The 20220-nt window shown below is 32.3% G+C and overlaps 2 long non-coding RNA genes across 2 annotated transcripts; one reads left to right on the plus strand and one right to left on the minus strand.

Annotated features, from left to right (window-relative positions):
* Window positions 1–6015: 6015 nt before the first annotated feature.
* Window positions 6016–7458, plus strand: LOC143043124 (uncharacterized). The gene is made up of 3 exons (XR_012968205.1): window positions 6016–6091; window positions 6830–6859; window positions 7325–7458. It is a non-coding gene; the product is annotated as an uncharacterized LOC143043124 (long non-coding RNA).
* A 5579-nt stretch (window positions 7459–13037) lies between these two features.
* On the minus strand, window positions 13038–19316 carry LOC143085114 (uncharacterized). The gene is made up of 3 exons (XR_012981246.1): window positions 18542–19316; window positions 14595–14725; window positions 13038–13323 (listed from the first exon to the last, which is right to left on the minus strand). It is a non-coding gene; the product is annotated as an uncharacterized LOC143085114 (long non-coding RNA).
* Between the last annotated feature and the right edge of the window lie 904 nt (window positions 19317–20220).

Raw genomic sequence — 20220 nt, forward strand, 5'->3', positions numbered from 1 at the left:
CCCTCTTGTATATGAATAGGGTAAAAACATATTAAAAAGAAAAAAACAAAGTAATAAAGACTTCAGAAAAGTCACGTTCATGTGCCTTTTTCTCGGTTCTCTTTTCCTCGATTGTTACATCACCGAATGTAATTTTTACATGCACTTTGTTATTAGATAGGTGCCACTACTAGAGCCGAAATTCCGTAGCCTTCCGGAGCACCTGGATGCACATACTTGTTTTTGGGCGTTTGTGTTGCCCAATCTTAGGTTTTCACTGTAGTGTTTTGTTTTCTTTTGGCCATGATGTTCTTGGTATGTATTCGGCTGATGATTTTGATTGATCTGTACCTTTTTTTGTACTACATTTTTTTTTGGTTTTTCTGTATAATCATTAATAATAATCGTTTCAGTGATCACTTTTTAACATTTTTTGATTCGAGCGTCACTGATGAGTCTTTTGTTGACGAAACGCACGTCTGGCGTGAACAGAAAATTTCAATCCTGGTATATATGATGAGTTTATTTATATTTCATGATAACAACAAACGTGATCCAATGTAATGCTCTCAAGTAGTAAATTTAATATGTTTGAGTTTTAACGTGTTCATGACGAAAGAATTTATTTTTTTCTAGAATCACATATTGTTTATTTCTTTTTAATAGGTATATATTGGTCTTTTATAAATGAAAAATAAGAAATGACAACACGTTTATTTTATCATTTAGAGATTAAAAATAGCCAGAACCGATATATTTGTTTATTATCAAATATTATGCTCTAAAAAGTGCATGTCCAGTTTCACAGAATTTCACGAAAAATATTTTTCAAACAAAAAGTGCTTTCATGTTCTTCTAAAACAGAGAAATAATAAACGATCAAATTGGTCTTGTATTCTTGACAAAGTTTGACAGTTTCCAGTTGATTGTCATTTTGTGACTGTCGTAAACATTGACCTTTTATGTTGTTAGTCGCAATTTCCTTGACGATGTGGTATATTTTATTGATCTCGATAGAGAACATTTAGATTTTAGAACTATAGACTTTTGGTTCAATGATTATTGCCTTGTTTTAGGATATACATGACACGGTTTATCCGTTTCGTTTGTTTCCTTGTCAATTCAAGATGGATTGGCGATGTATGCTGTCTCTCTGTATACTAATCATATCATTTAAAATCATTTCTGCACAGATTTGTAAAAAAGAAATAAGGTAATTCTTATAATTTATTCAAAACTAACCTTAGTTGTCATTTGAATTTTATGTACTGATAAATTCAGACACGAATGTAAAAGAACTACATGTACTTCTGTCACCAAAAATCCTTAGAATATCTAGGACTAAATTTGAGTAAACTGTAAAGAGAGTGTACTCGAGTGCAGTACACTGTAGACTAATGTACTAGTAGTGATGCATATTTTCTATCTACATTTAGGCCTTTTGATTTTAGATTTATTGTAAAATGGTATTCGAATAATGGCTGGAAACTTTCAATTATGTTACAATGCAAATTGAATTCTCCAAACAAATTGATGATTTGTTTTTGTTATTAAAAGAAAAACACACAAACTAACAAGAGTGCACACGCTGAAATGTCTCGTCTTCTATACTAACCATTGATATTATGTTGATAGTCCTAAGTATAAAGCTAAGCTTTATAACAACTGTCACATAAACTTAACATTAACCAAGATAACTAAACATAGACCAATGAACCTTGAAAATGAGGTCAAGGTCAGATGAACCATGCCAGACAGACATGTACAGCTAACAATGCTTCTATACAACATATATAGTTGACCTATTACTTATAGTTTAAGATAAATAGACCAAAACACAAAAACTTAACACTGTGCAATGAACTGTGAAAATGAGGTCACGGTCAAATAAAACCTGTGCGACTGACATAAAGATCATAAAATATTTCCATACACCAAATATAGTTGACCTATGGCATATAGTATTAGATAAAAAGACCAAAACTCAAAAACTTAACTTTGACCACTGAACCATGAAAATGAGGTCAAGGTCACATGACATCTGCCCGTTAGACATGTACACCTTACAATCGTTCCATACAACAAATATAGTAGACCTATTGCATATAGTATGAGAAAAACAGACCAAAACACAAAAATTTAACTTTGACCACTGAACCATGAAAATGAGGTCAAGGTCAGATGACACCTGCCAGTTGGACATGTACACCTTACAGTCCTTCCATACACTGAATATACTAGCCCTATTGCTTATAGTATCTGAGATATGGACTTGACCACCAAAACTTAACCTTGTTCACTGATCCATGAAATGAGGTCGAGGTCAAGTGAAAACTATCTGACAGACATGAGGACCTTGCAAGGTACGCACATATCAAATATAGTTATCCTATTACTTATAATAAGAGAGAATTCAACATTACAAAAAATTTGAACTTTTTTTTCAAGTGGTCACTGAACCATGAAAATGAGGTCAAGGACATTAGACATGTGACTGACGGAAACTTCGTAACATGAGGCATCTATATACAAAGTATGAAGCATCCAGGTCTTCCACCTTCTAAAATATAAGCTTTTAAGAAGTTAGCTAACACCGCCGCCGCCGCCGCCGCCGCCGGATCACTATCCCTATGTCGAGCTTTCTGCAACAAAAGTTGCAGGATCGACAAAAACTAAAACTGAAAACTCACCATGTCAGAATGTTTCAGATAGTCATAAGCTAGATTTCAAGAAATCATGAAATTCAACCATTTACTTTCGAGATTCTTTCAATCGTTACAGAAAGTGTCTCTTTATGCATTAAACGCGATAAATTATGGCTCAACGGGTTCACATTTTATTGTGCCCCGCTTCTTGTCGACTTGTTTTTGTATTATTATGAGGCTTACTCCATACAGGAACTTCTTAGGAAGAACGATAAGAAGTAAGCAATATCCTTTAACTTTACTTTCCGCTAAATAATTCAAAATTTGGTGACTACATGTATGTTGAACTCATCTATCCCATCGAACTAGAGATAAAGGATACAACAGATACAGTTAAGTCTTTTCATTTCTTGACTTACATACAGAAATTGACAATGAGCGTCGGTTGAAAACAAAACTTTACGACAAAAGAGATGATTTAAGCTTCCCAATTGTAAATTTTCCATTTATATGTGTCAGCATTCCCGCAGCGTCTGTATACGGAGTATATATCTTAAAGTTAATACGATATTCAAGGGCTTGCATTTCCTATCATGATTTATTTGATAGAGGGTTGCTGCTCACAAGGAAGCTATTAAACCAAGAGTTCCAAGTGGTTAAGTTGAAGTCATCCCTTCATAAATTGTACGGACGCCATGATGAGTTGGTTGATCGTTATGGTATATCCGTTTAACATATGCTAACGTATATATTCCAATTGTGGTAACTACAAGTCCCCTTTTTGTCGAATGTGATCTACTGAATTAGACTTATCACTGGGTTTGTACTTACATGAACAACACCACGGGTGTCACATGTGAAGCAGGATCTGCTCACCCTTCCGGAGCACCTGAGATCACCCCTCCCGTATTTGGTAGGGTTCGTGTTGCTCAGTATTAAGGTGTCTATGTTGTGTTTTGTGTACTGTTTGTCTGTTTGTCTTTTTCTTTTTTAGCCATGGCGTTGTCAGTTTGCTTTCGATTTATGAGTTTGAAAGTACCTTTGGTATCTTTCGCCTCTCTTTTATAGTTCACATATATAAAGAATGAATGTGAAAATCAATAATGTATTATCTAGTCATAAGTATGATTTTGTTGTCGGCAAACATAAACAAAACCATAAGCATATGTATGAATTGTTATAATATAAAGTTTACAATTTCCAATCTTGACCTTAGGAAAATAATAGATAAAATATAATATACTCACCAATGACACTAGAACGTAGAAAAGATTGACATAACACATATTTTACCAATAATCAATAGGCAGCCAAAAGTGTGCAAAATTTCTTTTGAATTATGCTACTTAAAAATATACCATTCTAACAACTTTTCTTAACAATTTTAAAAGAGATTAGTCGTCGATGGGCAATCAGAAACGTTGAGTTCTAGATTGGATTGATGAATACAATCTTCTGCAAAAATGAAGTATGTCTGTATCATGGTTTTGGTAGTGCTTAAGGTTTCAAATTGATATAAACATGCATGAATAAAATTTCAACATTTCATTTTTATTAGAAAATAATAATGATTAGTTATGATATAAAGTAATGATATTGGTTGCAGGATACTTGGGAAGACAAGTACAATCTACTACTGCTGTAGACCCTTGGATGTATTGACAAGAAAATGCGAAGGTATACACCATAGTAAATATTTCTTTTTTTATAATGAATATCAAAATGAGCAAATATCATGGGAAATGTTTCATATCTTAAGCTTCCTCTTTTGATATAAAGACTATTATTGGTACAAAACATAATAATAAGAGATTTGATGGTAAATCAACGAATTAAAGTTCGTATTAATATTACACTAGATGATCTACGTCGAAAGATTGAGGCAATGTAATAATAAGTGTAGTATTATAGTTTTCGATAACTGTTGTTTGTCTTATCGCAGTTTTCTTTCTGGCATACTATCAATTTTTTCATCGATTATCGTTATATTGGTATCTTCTCCCCCTTTTATTATACTCTAAATATTTCCCCGTCAATCATCAAAGTAATCCTAAAAATAACATTTGCAGTTTTTTTTCAAACGAATTTTATACAAATGTAAATACTACAAAGCATTGTAATTACTTATTATATGTTGATAAAAAAATCTTCTGTTAATTTTAGAATGCGACACAGGATATGAATTTATTGGCTCAAGATGTGAACCTTGCAAGAGTGGTCAGTATGGTTTGAAATGTACAGACACATGTTCTTGCAAGGCATACGAAAGGTATATAATGACCTGTAAAATAAACTACACAAAATGTTATGCTGTTACTATAATTATGTAATTCCGAGCTTATTGTTTCTTCCTACGGCAATATGTTGTTAACGTTCGACCAAATTCAAAATTCAAGATAAATTGTTTTCTTTTGAAAAGTCCATACTGTTACTTTCGATTGGACCTGAATTTGCATTCATGTCGAATGTCTGACCTGTTCAGATTTGCTATTATGTTCAAAATCCTATATAGCTGGCGATTGATCTATGAATTCTTTATTCCTTCAAGCTGAAGCAAATAAAACTTTACTTTCCTGAGCATGCTTTTAAAATTCGTTTTATAACTATTGCTTTAACTATCGACCAACGTTTGAAGGACAATCTATTAATACAATTTATGACAGTATATAACTGCACACTGATCATTATCGCTACTTAAGAATTAGTCGTGATAGCTTGGCTTTCTTTTGATACCAACATCAAACTTTACAGACCAAGCATAAAGTCTGAAAGCTTATATCGTTGGGCAAGCATTTTAAAACTCACTTACTTGATTGGAAGAAATGGAATAACTCCATTTTCCTAACTTCTTATTCTTCCGTGAAACAGAAGTAATGTTGACTACTAGCGTGTGCAGCTATCTAGCATTCGTATTGTTCTGTCGTTTTTATTGTGATGTCTTTATATATTGAAGTTTATATGAATAGAAGTAGGGCGAAATAGTATCGATGCCGATCGTGCGAGTCCCTCATGGGTAGCCAAGGTCGTTATACACTCCCGTAGTAACGATGCATGAATACTTAATGCTAATGAACAGGATACAAATTAGAATACTAGACAAGACAGCAAAACATCCATCTATGGATTATCTACCACAAAATACATAGCAGTTTTTAATATTATCACAGCATAATAATCATAATCTGCATTGTGGTCGACTCTTAACTATAATAACTTTTAGGGATGAGGTCATCTTTTTCGTCTAAGTAAGTAAACGAAACAGTGAAGCAAAGCAATAAATTACAGTTTTTCATTTTCAAGACATTTGTATGTTATCTTACCACTTTCCGAAAACACAGAAACAATTGGAATAACACTTAATAGATAATTGATATATTTTTTTTACATTTTCAGTTGTGATCATATCCGGGGATGTATACAGTCCACAAATCAACTTATAACAGGGGAGCATATAACTCCTATTACAGGTAGATACTTAGGGTGAAGAAATGTTGGCATGTCCTTTTCAACTATTTGCAGTCTATTTTAAGAAAAAAATATTCTTTCGAATCATTAGAATCCATTTCTAACTTGTAGATTTTAATTTTTCTATGATCATTGAGTTCAAATTTCTAGTTTTGTGACGTGCATCGTCTGTCAAGGCAAGCTTATACTTCCCAGTCACTTTATAATGCAAAACAACCATCATGGACTGAAGATGGTGAACAGACGTTCCTCAAAGCCTGCTTTCTTGAATGATTGCTTTTAAAAAAATAAAACTTCCTAAGGTGACTTTTCCACATTTTCGTTAAAGGATATTTATATCAAATAATATATCTTTTGTTCACAAATTATAGATTGTGAATAGTATTTAAAAATATCATCACTTCCTTATAATAATAGATGGTTGGTATACGTCAATGGTACAACATGTTAAGCTTTAAAAGTAGTGTATACAAATTAAACAGACACTACCCATGATCTGACATAAACACAAAGTTCAACTTGAACCGATTAACATTTGTAGGTACAAAGGATGTTTTGTAAATACTTGATCAATTTCTCCTCCTATACCCAGGTCTATTTATGAATGTAAAAAGGGAAAGAAATTTATTAGTTTGAATTATCAAATACCATTATATTTTATATGAAATGCCTCAAATGAAAGTTAAAGAAAACCATTCTTTACAATTTCATGATTTTTGTTTTGTTATTTTTTGTTATAGAGAAGACAGCAAAGGACTCTGAAAATGAAGGTAAAATATTGTAATATAATATTAAGAAAATGTTATTGGTTATCTTTACACATTATACATGTTATATTTTGAATAGAAAAATGGTGTAGACAAACAAGACAGCACTGACGAAAATAGTACACATTTGAATACGACAGATATCCATTTGCATAGCTATTGTATCTTCAGGAAAGATTCATGTTAATTGTAAAATGCAAACTAATTATATAAAGGGAAAATATATAATAATTATTATACCAATGACTATTACAACTGTTATGGCTAAGTGTTATCATTTTTGGTTTATTTCAGTCTTAGGCAGAATAATTAGTAATATAACTCAAATAACGAGACAATACGGATATTAATGTATTAATATATATCAATAGTCATAGCATTACCATACAGAGAAACCCTAAGTTTTTAACTTGTTATATTCTTCACTGTGTAGTTGTGGAATCTAATATAAAAAATTTATATTTTTAGGTTTTCTGAACAAGGAGAGTGGTGTATATTTTAGTAGTTTCGGATTACTGTCATTCTTAACATGTATGTTAATGGCTTATATCTGTTATAAAAAGGGTAAAAGAAAAGCAGGTTCAAATTTGCCTAAACAAAATCCTGACGAATTGGAAATGGAGACAAAATGTCTTGTTCATGACATCAAAGGTGAAATGATCACAAATGAAAATGATTATGAGGAAATTGACGAGCGGTACTTGTCCGGTATCAAATCGGCAGTAAATCAAGAAAAGGATATCAAGGAAAAAGAAAAAGACCAGCAAGGTGGAAACAAGCATTCGAAGAAAGAAAAAAGCAACAATCACAGTTCTATTAACCCGTACCAACTAGTTGTTTCTTCAGCAGTAGATATTCATGAGTACTCATCAACAGAGAAGGGAGACAACTCGGAAGATAATAACAGGGATTCTGGGTACCTTCATCCATATCAATCACTATCACTTGACACGAAAAATCTTGAACACGACTATACTGAATGTAAAGATTTAGATATTGTCGAATCTAAAGCCACAATACACAATAAAGGTCTTAAACATGATTATACTGAATGTGAAGATTTAGATATTGTCGAATCTAAAGCCACAATCGACAATACAGATCTTAAACATGACAATAATGAATGTGAAGATTTACAGAGAGTTGAAGCTCTAACCAGTAACACTAAAGAAGACGATGCAGATAAATAATTCGAAGCAGTGAAAGCAGAAGACACAAAATCACTCTCGCTTCAAACATGAAAATGAAACCGTCTAGTTTTATGAGATAAAATGTAGACTAGAAATAAGATATTTTCGCAGAATCAGTGTATCTGAAACAACGTTTACGTATATTGAGAGTTTTTTTTAAATAAAAAAAGAGACACATTACATCGCAATCGCTTCTACTTCGGAACTTTGTGATACTTGTATCTCAAAATCTAGGAAAAAATTATTGCTAAAATTTAAATGAATTCAAAGCATGCGGGATAAATTAATTAATTTCCTAAATGTGTTACATATAGGAAAATATAGAGAAAACATAGAAATTTTCTATTAAAATTGCGCTAGTAATTGCCATGTAATAAAGATTTTCTATCGTTATTAAACATTTAAATTTCGGTTGTTTACCGTGTTGACAATGGTATAAACTTACAAATTATGAATTCGTAAAAATATAGCTCTCAAACTGAAAATTTCATAGATTTGAGGACATTTTTTTAGTTTAAAACCAAAACTACCTCAAAATGATACGTTTTACCAAAATATTTAAAATCGGTTTTAAATAATTTTAGAAATATTTTTTTTCAGATGTAAATTAATATACTTCGGTCCAGGTCGGATTTTTTGTTTTTGTTTTCTTTTGTGGAAATATTCAAAATTTGAAAACCTGAGTGCCAATAAGTCAACTCTCCATCTAAGTCACAAGATGTAAAAAGTAAATAATTATAGATTCAAGTACGACCTTCAACACGGAGCCTTGTCACACATCGAACCAACAGCTACAAAGAACCCCAAAATGAATTATAGTGTAACACAATTGAAACAGGAAAATCAACGGTGTAACCTATATATAAAAAAAAAACCCACCGAGAAACACTTATCAACCATACAAACAAACGACAACCACTGAACTGCAGGTTCCTGATTAATGACATGTGCTGGACTTGTTTGTTTTACAATTCAAAAGCAGTTCAGTTTGTATTAAAGTTCGTTTGAAGTTTACAACTTTCTTATTTCGACCAATCTAGCTTTAAAGGAAACAAACACATTGGAATTGATCTGACCTCCTTTTGAGTCGACATACATTGTAACTACCCCCTTATCGGAATCAAATAACAGTCCGAAGAGCATTTTTGTTGGTATATATGCACTGTGCAGATCTTTAATTATTGATCTATGGAGACTTGTGGAGACTTGTGTACACAAATAACAAATTTTATTCTTACCGTATGTACCTGTATCCAGTCTGGGGCTATCTCAACCATATGTTGTTCATTGTTGTGTTATCTTTGTATCGCTTTTTTAAGAGGAGAACTGGATAAAAGTAGAGACGATGATTACCTTAAATACTGATCTCCAAGGTAAATCATTATCATTTTTCCACTACGAAACTGCTTTTTAAAGCACATCTTATTGCATTTTAATGTCTCCTATTTTTAGACATTCCAGTTTGTTTTACTTTATAAACTAAAAAGATTTCATTTTATTCTGAATTTGAGAAACATCTTTTATAGATAAAGGTTAGACAGTACTTCACATATGAACGAACAACTCATGTTACGTAGTGGACATTTTGATGTGTGTAGTAGTGGACACAACCGTTTCGATCGCAGTTGACAAACAGTTTCGTGGTTGACATCAACCCTATTCTATGTTGATAAAAACATGAAACTAACCCTTGTTGTTTGCTCTGCACGAATATAATTGAAAAAAAGACAAAATCTCCAATACTTGTTTCGTAGGTGACCGTTTTGTAGTGGACATATTTACATGTCCCCCCCACAATCCCTATATTGCAATAGTAACAAGAATGATTCTATTCACCAAAGCACTTACTAAGCTGTACACTGATATTTTTTTTCATAATTTTAAAACCAGATACTGAAGGAGATTTGAACCGTTTCGTTTTGGGACACAAACTCACGGTTTTATTGAAAAACGGCCATACATCGAGATATATAAGTAAATTTGTCCTAGATATTAACCTGTAAGTTTCTTCATTTATTTTTATTTTCCGTCAATGTCATCAATTAACTGGATATTTGCAATTTAACACACAAAATACCATTGATATACTGAAAGACACATTTATTTGTTTTCAGTTACTATTATCAAAAAAAGAAATTACGGTTATCAAACAAGAAAAAAGTCCATAGAGTTACGATTATCATCCCGAATTTTTCAACGGCAATTTTCAAAGCTCTCAGACAATTCCAGTACACCGTTACGATTCAAATATGATGTAATGGTATAGAAAAGCCTTGCAGCTGAGTATAACTATTGACAAAAACATGCTACTTTTGAGAAAAATGACTATACAGATTTTGCCTTTATCAGCCGTCGCCATATTGATTAGTTATCAAAAGTACCAGGATTATAATTTAGTACGCCAGTCGTAATTACAGTTACAGTTATCACTTTAATACCAGTGCTTTGGTCGTATGCCTTCTGACGTAACTCAGTATCAATGCATCCCGCAATTGTTTTTATTTTTGCAATTTTGGACTTCTTGATTCAGATGGGTCGATCCTGAGGTGCAATATGGACGAAAATGGGTTTTACAGCGTTAATTCAATGTTCCCGGTCTTTATATTCTTTGTTTCTTATTACTGAGAAATAAAGTAGTATCATCAGCTAATTGTGAAATTTTAATTCTATGATTTTTATTATCTAGTTTCACTACGAACCCTTTGATATCTCTGTTTTTTCGAAGTCTTAAAGCCATGATCTCCAAGGTATTTATATTCTACCTAATTTGTATTTTACTGAGAAAGAGTGTTTTTGTACATAAATCAGGCCGTTAGTTTTCTCATTATAATTGTTTACATTGTCATTTCAGGGCCTGTTATAGTTGACTATCCGGTATGGGCTTTGCTCATTGTTTAAGGCCGTACGGTGACCTATAGTTGTTAATTTCTGTGTTATTTTAGTATCTTGTGGAGAGTTGTCTCATTGACAATCATACCAATCCTTCTTTTTTTATATACTATATACAGTATGTTCTTTCACCTACCAAAACAATTTTCGACGTTGTTTTTCTCAATTTACTATCAACCATAAACACTGTTTTGTTGGCGTCTTTGTTAGATTTACTTGTATGTTTGTTTTAATTTTTGAGTCAGATTTATTGTATGTCTTTAATGTTTGTGTACATAGTTTTGGCTGTTAGATTCCAATTTTATTCATATTAACATGGTATGTCTGTTAGGGTTGCACGTGAAATTTTATAAATGTAACAGAGCTAAAAACAACTGTTATAAATAGTTATCAAAGGTACTTGCCTGATTTAATTTAATACGCCAAACGTACATAAGACTCACCAGTGACATGTAGGAGGATAAGCTAGCTATAAGCTCAGGTTAAGCCCACCATTTATCGGTATAAATATTGATTTCGATGTTAATAAACTAAACCGAAGCTAAATAGTATTGCTATACGTCCATGATCATCCACCGTCCTACTAACCTATTTTGGCATTGCACGACATCATGAGTTTATCTGACGTTTGATGACATCTTCCCATAGATTCATTTTAAGTTTGAGATTTTCTGATTGGTATTTTAGTCTTTGTTATATGGTTTTTTGGTTACAAAGGACTTCGAACTATATATATCATTAGCTGGGAACACGATCAGATCTCTACCTTTGTTCTAAATGATGAACGTTTTTTTTTATAGTGGTATGTAATCATTTAAACGTTTCAAATTTATGAAATTAATAAATATATTCGTACATCAATGGTTTTGATACACCAATAACAAAAACTGAAATATATTGAATTGATACATTTTGTAATTTTTTAAAATTATATCAGAAACCTATACTTAATTATAAAATAATGAACCTGTTAAAGGGAAACAATGCTCGCATAACTTTTTTCGAATCGCCACATAATTCAAAGGAATGTCACTCTTGCATAAAAATGGCACGTCAATATAATTAAATAACTGTACATTCATGCTCCACCTTAAATGAAGATTCTAAATTATACATATAACCAAAAGTTGTTAATCTATAGGATAGTGAAGACTTATGAAAGCTAACCCACTGTAAAAAGTATTTCTTTGAATTTTTCTAAAACTCAGAAAAATGCTCGAGCCACTTGACTTTCATAGCTCATAAATAACGTTTTTACACAATATGTTAATAATGTACACTACAAACCATTAAAGTCTGAAATGGCCTATATCTGTACTGGACTGTACTGATTTTTACTCGACCAGTCTGAATTGGTCTGACTTTTACTTGACATTACTCGACCCCAGTCTGAACCATACTTGACTGTACTGAATCGTACTTGACCCTTATCTTTGCCGTTGAAAATTTGTACCAAATTTATTGCAGAAATGCCCCATTTTTATTGATTTATTTTTCGGTAGAAATTGGAATATATGTATAATATATCGCAAGTTGTGATTATATAATAACAACTGTTTACTCCACTGAGTGGCAAACATTTCCTGCATTTTTAAGACGATTGTAAATGATCATTCTGATAAAATTAAAAGATCAAAGAGATTTTAGACAAATGTAGGAATTATTAAGCTTCGCTCTAAATCCAGGGTAAGATCATTGGTTGGTATATACGAATGTTCAGCTGAACCCCGAAGTGTTGAAATGTTTTTTAGTACTGCGACTCAAGGATTTGTATAGGTACATTATACAAATTCTTGTGCGACTGTTCAATAATATTTACCAGTATTATTTGGACGGTTTCATTTGGTCGGATAGTGATAACATATTTTAGAGGACAAAAATATATTACATAATTAGCTATATAACGTATAGTTAGATCTCTGTTTTCTTCTGCTGTATTTTGTTGATTGGTACTTGCTCGATTAATTTTCGTATTATAAACTGGAAATTTCTACTTTCCAGAATTTGCTCTTTCGAAGTAAATAGACGCAGATATATTAAAGATATGAGACGACTGGATGCAAAGCAATACTAAATAAATGCTCAGTAGGAATTAAAACGAATTAAAATAAAACATTTAATTTTGGCAAATTATTACAATTTCATATGAAAAAACAATAATAGACGTTACAGTTAATCCAATCAATGTTCAGCACCACCATTCATCAACAACACTTTGACCGCACGTCTGTATTCAGCGGGCAACGATAAATCTGACATCTACACCATTGTGAATTAATCCGTATCCAAATTATCGGTTATAAACTCTATTGCTCCTTTATTGTCCTTTAATCAGTCGATTATATTGTAAATTCGTATATCCACAGTAACACCGGCAAGGAACATACACTGAAAAATAAAACTTCCACAGAAAATGAGACTGAAACTACTGATTATAAATATTGGGTGGGATAAATAATGGGAGGGTTAGTTTTCGGTTATCGACGGCAGAATGAAAAACTTAAAATTCTTTAAATCACAAGTATATAAAGGAACCAATCAGAATGCATTGTTATGTTATATAATTCATAACAAGTTGTATCATTAGCTGTATGTAAAGAACCGAAACAGTATAAAGTCTATTTCTTTTATCTCTAGTCGCCAATTATATATTTTTAATTAATTAAAAATAGCACAATTTGCTCTTTCGAAGTAAATAGACGCAGATATATTAAAGATATGAGACGACTGGATGCAAAGCAATACTAAATAAATGCTCAGTAGGAATTAAAACGAATTAAAATAAAACATTTGATTTTGGCAAATTATTACAATTTCATATGAAAAAACAATAATAGACGTTAAAGTTAATCCAATCAATGTTCAGCACCAAAACCCCAACGGCCAAACAGTAACTAAAGCACATTGATTGATATTAAACAAAATTTAAAAGCTATTTAAGTTACAAGCAAAAATAATGAAAATACTGACATGAATGGTCAGAAATCACAAAATATCACTGACATGAATGGTCAGAAATCAAAAAATATCACTGACATGATCGGTCAGATATTTCTAACAAATACATATAATAATACCGACATGAATGGTCAGATATCAAACAATACCACTGACATGAATGGTCAGATCTTTCTGACAAGATTGGCCAGAAAACAAAATGTTCCCTTAAGGATATACACAATCACCCACTACTGTAAGCACAATTAGACAAAAAAGGCACAGAATAAGATTGCTCCTTCTGTTTAACAGTAACAAGATGAGACTTAACATCCTCTTGTTTAACAATGAGACAATACTTGAACAAAAAAATTTGTCAATTTTAAATTACCAAAATAATTCAAATGTAACTTACAGATGGGTGAATAAAGTTCACAAACTGGCATCCCAAACTTTAAAAAAGGTTTATAAGTAGCTACAAACTGAACACCACGTTTAAAGCATAAACTTCTTAATCTAGAATTAATAGTAGTGACAAAATAACTTGTATTCTGAAAATCAAGTAAGCGTGGAATAATTGCTGACATAACTATGACAGTATGTGGCTTAACTAATTTCTCAATTGTAGAGATAAGCACATTATAGCCTATATCAAAATCAATAATCTCATAGGTACCAACATTGTTGGTTCCTACATGCATCAGAATTATATCATAATTTACCTGAATTGTTCCACAATTAAGCAAATTGATCATGTCCCAAATATTTGCTCCAGGAAAGGCTTGCAAGTGACACCTTCTAATAGTTTTAACATGCTTGGCGATAGAATCGCACACCAGAGTAGACCTAAAATCTATAAAGAGCAAAATTTATTTTAAAACAAAGTCTTTAATTTGTTCCGCTACATTGATTTTATCAGACAGAGAACTGACAATATATTTAGTATAGCAATTGCTTTTCCAATCACCCATCAATTGGATAGAACTAGGAGAAACCCCTGCTTTCGATGCCAACGGTGCTCCACCTCTTCGGAAACTATGGGAAGAAAATAAATTTGGATTTAACCCAATTTTACAAAGTAAATCTCTCAGTTTATTCTGAAACTGGTTATAAGTAATTGGTATGCATTTCCCCTTTTTTTTATAAGACAAAACGGCATCATCTGACGTGCAAGGATTTAAAGAGCACATCCTTTTATATGCATTTACTGGGCAAAATTTAGATAGAGGATATGCAAGCAAAGGTATTCTTAAAATACGATTACCCAACTGAATTGTTTTTGTCCATTTGAATGCAACTATTATAAGAGACGGAAAGACTGTAACATCACCTCTGCACAGCTGTTTATTTTTGTCAAATTTCTTGGTTGATACTGGAACTAAATTAGACTTCCTGCTTAAAAGTAATAAAGCAAAAAGAAATAAACACCAATATGTCGCATCTAGCGGCGTATTCAAATTCAAATGTTCACGAATTTTTCCTAAAATTTCTAAAGTAATAGGAAATGCCTGTTTATGTAAATGTTTTAATTTCCTATCTAACCCTTTCATAGTCAACTTTAATTCGTAAGACGAAAAAACATCCACATGTAATCCTAACAACAGGAAAAGAACTTTAACTCCGTTTAAATAATTGCGAATAGATTGAGCTGATCTGAAACTTCTACTGAGAAACTCGGAATAAGTGCATAATAATTCAGAATCAATATCAAACGGTTCTAAATGAAAGTAATTACAAAACAATAAATAAGCTCTCCACTGCGTTTTAAAATTAACCAAAGTACCTTTCGCCGAAATCCTAGTCACAAACATATCTCGTATTAGTACTTGCAAATCTACAAATACACGAATAAACAATTACCAAATATGTTCAAACTGAAACAATTCTTTAGAAATCAAATCTCTAAATAGGGACATGCCTTTTGTCCTCTCGTAAAAGTCTAACTGAAATTTATAATTTAAATCCCATCTAGACAAAAGATCTGGTAAACGGTTATCGCAACCTGAAATATGTTTAGCTTTTAACTCAAAATTATTTACAGCTGCAATCCAACAAACTTCCCTCAAACACGATTGCAGGAACTCATTTCTGGTGGCGCCTGTATTCAAAACACGTACTGATACCATATTATCGCAATAAATAATCACCTTTAAATTTGTGAAATGTTTTCCCCATAATTTCAAGGCTACTACAATCGTCAACATTTCTAATAAATTTATATGCAAGTTTTGATCTAAAATAAACTCCGGAAATGAACAGTGAAAGTATCTTCCGTCCATCCATCCGCCACATCCTGTCAAACATGCATCAACAGAAAACAATTGATCAGGGTTTGAGAATTCATCAGATAAAATCATAGAAATCCCATTATAACTAGGCAAAAATTCCTGCCACCAGAATAAATCACGTTTAAAATCAGTTGGAATTACTATTTTTCCATTATCGGGAAAATCTCTTAACCAATTTAACAGCCTTGACACAAAAATTCGGCCAGAACGCACACATTGAGATACAAAATTTAATTTTCCCAACATTGATTGTAATTCTCTCTTTGTACAATTTGTGCTACAGAGCCAATTAGAAACTAACTGCAGAATCTCTGACAATCTTTGAGTATCAATAGAAATTGTCATGTTCTCAGAATCAAATAAAATGCCAATAAACATCATTTTAGTACTAGGCGGACAAGCCTTCTCAATTGATTCTTCAATGCCACAATTCTGTAAAATAAGACCCAATTTAGCATAAGCATCATCACTGCTGGAAGGAATATCACATCCAGCCAAATCATCTAAATAGTTCAAAATATCTATACCCATGTTTTGACATATAAATGCAATAGCATTTGTTGTTCGCATACATATATATGCAGCAGATCTCAACCCCATTGTTAATACACGATCGTAATACAAGTGTCCTCTCCATTTGTAACCTAAGAGATGGATGTCACCGGGGTCAACGACTAATTGTCTATAAGCCCGTTTCAGGTCCCTCTTAAACATTCTGCAACCTTGACCTTTACTCTTAATTAACATAATAAAATCATCAACCGTGGGATACGAAACTGAAATTTCATCGCCTAAATAACGATCTTTGAAAATACAAGAATTAACCGCCTCGCCCTCTGGAAAGCTCAAATCAACAATAACTCTGCGTTCTGTTGAATCCTTTTTAGGAACGGAATTTAAAGGAGATAAAGCTGAAGGACAGCTGAACGGATTTGCCTTAAATGGTCCAACAATTGCTTTATAAGAACTTTCTTTTTTCAAATATTTGGCAATATCAACTGGAAAATCAGTAGCCCCCGAATGATTACGGGAAAAAGATGACCTGAACGGGCTCCCATCGTGACCCACCGGCCATCCATACTCTAAGAAGTCACAAACCTGAGCGTCACTGTAATTCTGTAACAAACTTCTTAAAAAAAGAATATTGATTTTAGAGTAAATTGGAATTCTACAACCCTGAAAATTGTACAATCCAGATTTTTTAACAATGTTATGAATAGATACAAAATTCTGCATATCATCTATACCCAAATAACTGTTACAACAAAGACTGCATTTAAGTGAATGTCTAGAACCCCATAATGTCTTTTGAAAATCAGGTAACTGAACATGTTGATTTAGTCATTCATTATGATGAGGACATGCAGACGAACATTCACGATGATGACTTTTAAGTTTGTCTAATCTATAACAAGTGGCACAAAAATGATTAACCTCACGTTCAACACCTCTAATCAGAATTTTATGCGGTGATGTTTTTGAACATTTAATTTTCTGAAATAACGAACAATACCATAAAGTATGTGTCTTGGTCTCTTTTTTAGCCCCAAAAGAATGCTTCTTATCGAACTCTTGTTTGACATATTTAGACAAAAGAGGAACTTCCAAATTATCAGGAGTATCTTTCCAGGTTTTAGCACCCGTTTCAATTTGTCTCAAAAAGGCAGCATAGAAGTCAAGTAAAGATTTCCACTGATATATGGAACTGTAATATACAATTTTCTTCAAAAGGGACAATCTAGTATTTCTCTCGATAGCTTTAATTTTACTTGATCCAATTATTTCTAATTCCCCTGCAACAAACAGCTTTAAATCTAAATCTTGAAATGAAACAGATTTATTTATATATTCGTACTGAAGTGTAGTATGGGGCCAAGTTTGTGGATTCTGCACGTCATCGCTTGCTTTAGCAACCATACCCGATTTAACCTTTCGCTTTTTAAGTGATTTCTTTTTACAGGACGAATCTGTACCTGATGTACTTGAAGTATCATCATCAGTACTAGACTCGAATGAATCATAGTCAGAACTATCAGATGACTCTGATATTACTCTTGACTTGTGTTTTGTCACCCTGGAGCTACCCGACTTTTTAAACTTTTTGGCCTTAGCCGATTTAACCTTCGCGACATGAATACTGTCGTCCGAATCGGAATCAGAATATTGTAAAGGAACTTTTGAACTCTTCTTTTTCAAAGATTTGTTTTTACGTTTGCGTAAATGCGAAGAAAAATAATGCTCACTAGTAGAACTACCATGAGGACTTTCACTAGAATCAACTAAATCTATTAAATTATTCTTTTTTAAAATATCTGATAATTGTTTCTCTACTAATTTAGTCAACACTTTCTTTTTTCTTAATTTGTCTAAATTGATCTCACCCTTCCTTTTAACACCTTTGGAGTCGCTGGTGTCTTTTCTTTTCGCTGATTTGGTCTTTTTACCGGCTATTTCAGTTGATTTCACTTTAGGAGCACTCGACTGTGGCTTGTGCGGATTGCTCGACTTCTCAACTACAACTTTCTCCTTGACCGGATCAATAAGTTTACTCGACTCCCCATTTTTCAAACGAGTTTTTGGGATAGCCCCCTGTTTTTCAAAATCAGATTTTTCAAGTTTCCTTTCTTTTTCGGAAATGCTTAACTCTAAATTGTGAATCCTATGTTCCAACCTATCCACTTCATCAGGTGAAGTCTCATGATCAAAAATGTCAGAAGTAGGATCCGAAACATCGAGAACGTCCTGATAAAAACCAAATTCACTTAATAGTTTATAATTTTTTCTAGCTTTATTTCGGGTTACAGGCATGGTAAGCCTCCTGTGTAAGACAGGGCAACTTGAAAAAGTAATTATTTTTTGCAACAAATGACTTGATAAAAAATTTAAAAGACAAAAACAAAAAGAAAATTAATCACCAAAAAAGTACTTACGAAAAATAAAGATACAAAAGTTTCACAGCTCAAATAAATCAAAAGTAGTTGCCATGCCTCACAGGATGAACTTTCAACGGAAAACACAACATTAGTTTTCGGTTATCGACGGCAGAATGAAAAACTTAAAATTCTTTAAATCACAAGTATATAAAGGAACCAATCAGAATGCATTGTTATGTTATATAATTCATAACAAGTTGTATCATTAGCTGTATGTAAAGAACCGAAACAGTATAAAGTCTATTTCTCTTATCTCTAGTCGCCAATTATATATTTTTAATTAATTAAAAATAGCACGATTATCCAGTAACTTAACCATATATATCACTCTTAACTTCACAAATTTAAAATTTATCAAATATATTTATTGTTAACCGGCGGTAACCGGAACACACCTTAATCGCGATTTAAACTTCAACCACAAACTAATAAAATAATGTCACTCACTATTTCAAATCGTTGTAGAATAATTAATTCTGGTCCGATTTTCATTTGTTATGCATCAGTCGATTTGTTTAAATAAGTTGTTCACGAATAAAGGTCTTCCGACGCGATTGAAATAAGTAAAGGTGTTTTCCGACAGGTAATATTGTTAAGCTGTCTCGATTAAAACCACGTGATTGATAAGAAGTATCTCTGGTTAATTTATGACCGCGGAATCGCAGATAGTCACAAAAGAAATTAACGACAGCGTACTTATTAGACAGTTTCCATATCTTTTCTACAGGGCTACCCGTGTTATAAATAAATGCTCATTAATCGTTGTAGTTCCTGTCATTATAATACTTCCATGATATAACTTAATAATCTACAAAGTAAGCAAGTGTCAATATCACTTAATACTCTACAAAGTAAGCAAGTGTCAATATAACTTAATTATCTGCAAAGTAAGCAAGTGTCGATATAACTTAATAATCTACAAAGTAAGCAAGTGTCAATATAACTTAATAATTTACAAAGTAAGCAAGTGTCAATATAACTTAATAATCTTCAAAGTAAGTACGTGTCAATATAACTTAATAATCTACAAAGTAAGCAAGTGTCAATATAACTTAATTATCTACAAAGTAAGCAAGTGTCAATATAACTTAATAATCTGTAAAGTATGCAAGTGTCAATATAACTTA

The sequence above is a fragment of the Mytilus galloprovincialis genome, chromosome 8 (genome assembly GCF_965363235.1).
Source record: "Mytilus galloprovincialis chromosome 8, xbMytGall1.hap1.1, whole genome shotgun sequence".
Classification (NCBI taxonomy): domain Eukaryota; kingdom Metazoa; phylum Mollusca; class Bivalvia; order Mytilida; family Mytilidae; genus Mytilus; species Mytilus galloprovincialis.